Source organism: Micromys minutus, assembly GCF_963924665.1.
Source record: "Micromys minutus genome assembly, chromosome: 8".
NCBI lineage: Eukaryota > Metazoa > Chordata > Mammalia > Rodentia > Muridae > Micromys > Micromys minutus.
In genome coordinates this window covers 20328732-20330511 of record NC_137977.1, presented here as the reverse complement: position 1 = coordinate 20330511, position 1780 = coordinate 20328732, and the positions used below count along the sequence as shown (strand labels likewise).

Genomic DNA, 1780 nt, shown 5'->3' with positions numbered 1-1780 from the left:
GTTCAGGACACAAGCAGGCAATGGAGCCTCTCAGGACGGGTGGGTATTTCCGATTTCAGTAAACACAAGTGAGAGAACACCCCACTGAGAAGCCACGAACTGATCCTATCTAGAACCTTAGTGAGACTCTCTTCCCAGGTGATTATAGGTTGGGCTCAGTTGACAATTAAAATTGATCATCAAGGGCTGGAGAGATGGCTCGGCGGTGAAAAATATGACTTTCTTTTTCCAGAAGACCCAGGTTTGGTCTCCAGAACCCACAGACAGTGAACAGCTAACCCTAATTCCAATTCCAGAGGATCTGATGCCATCTTCTGACCTTCATGGGCACTGCATGCATCTGATACACAGACATGTATGGAGGCAAAATTATATCAACACATACAAAATAAAAGTAAATAAGTCTTGATTAAAAAAACCTAATCATCACACATTATCCAGATAGAGATTTTAAATCAACATTGCTTTGATGTTTTAATGGTCCAGATGTTTGAGTTATGATTTTTAAAGAGGACTATATAATTTTTTTTTCAAAGATATCCTTGGTGATTCTTTTTTTTTCTTTTATGGTGAAAACAAAAAGGCGTGTATTTAGAATTAACCATCTGGTCTCAGTTTAGATGATCCCAATCTTGTTGGCAACATCTAGAGCATCATAATCAGGAGCCAAATGAACATATGGTCTGGCCTTATCAGGGTATTGACTTTGGCCACATCAACGTCATAGAGTTTCTTCACGGCCTGTTTGATCTGGTGCTTGTTGGCCTTGGCATCCACAGTGAACACAAGTGTGTAGTCCTCTATCTTCTTCATGGCTGACTCACTGGTCAGTGGGAATTTGATGATAGCACCGTGGTCCAGCTTGTTTCTCCTGGGTTCATTCTTTTGAGGATATTTTGGCTGCCTCCAGAGCCACAGAGTCTTGGGCCACTGAAAAGTGGGTGATGTTCGGATCTTCTTCTTCTTCTTCTTCTTCTTCTTCTTCTTCTTCTTCTTCTTCTTCTTCTTCTTCTTCTTCTTCTTCTTCTTCTTCTTCTTCTTCTTCTTCTTCTTCTTCTTCTTCTTCTTCTTCTTCTTCTTCTTCTTCTTCTTCTTCTTCTTCTTCTTCTTCTTCTTCTTCTTCTTCTTCTTCTTCTTCTTCTTCTTCTTCTGGAAGCCTTCCGGCACTGCCTTCTTAGCTTTCAAGGCCTTTGCTTTGGCTTCAGCTTTGGGAGGGGCAGGAGCTTTCTTCTTCGCTTTCAGTGCCTTCCTGGAGAAAAGCATCCTTGATGATTCTAATGCCAGCCATTGTAGGTCTGGCAGGGAGGATCCCGAGCTGAGGGAATTCTCTCATCTCTGTGTGCACGGATGTCAGGCTAGCCTTCTTCTTCCTCAGTAATTGATTCTTGATAAACAACCATTCAGAAATCTGTCTGTCTAGCAGTAGGGGGACTTTCCTCCCCTCTCAATGCATTGGAATAAGCACAGTTGTCACATAAAAAATTAAAAACTGTATTCTTCTCATACATTACATCCCAACTGAAGTTTCCTCTCCCTCCACTCCTCCCAGCCCCCTGACTTGTACACCTATCAGCTCCCTCAGATCTACCCCTCCTCCGGGATATTACGAGGCATTCCAAGTTACAATTAGACTGGGCACAAACCCTCATATCAAGGCCGGATGAGGCAACCCAGTAGGAGGAAAAGGGTCCCAAGAGCAAGCAAAGGAGTCAGAGACACCCCCACTTCCACTGTTAGGAGTCTTACAAGAACACCAAGCTACATGACCATAACATATATG

The 1780-nt window shown here is 42.9% G+C and overlaps 1 pseudogene across 1 annotated transcript; it reads right to left on the bottom strand.

The window, feature by feature from the left end:
- Positions 1-616: 616 nt before the first annotated feature.
- LOC308423762 (large ribosomal subunit protein uL23-like) lies at positions 617-1263 on the bottom strand (annotated as a pseudogene). Its single transcript has 2 exons — positions 1168-1263; positions 617-990 (listed from the first exon to the last, which is right to left on the bottom strand). The product of its transcript is annotated as a large ribosomal subunit protein uL23-like (transcript).
- Between the last annotated feature and the right edge of the window lie 517 nt (positions 1264-1780).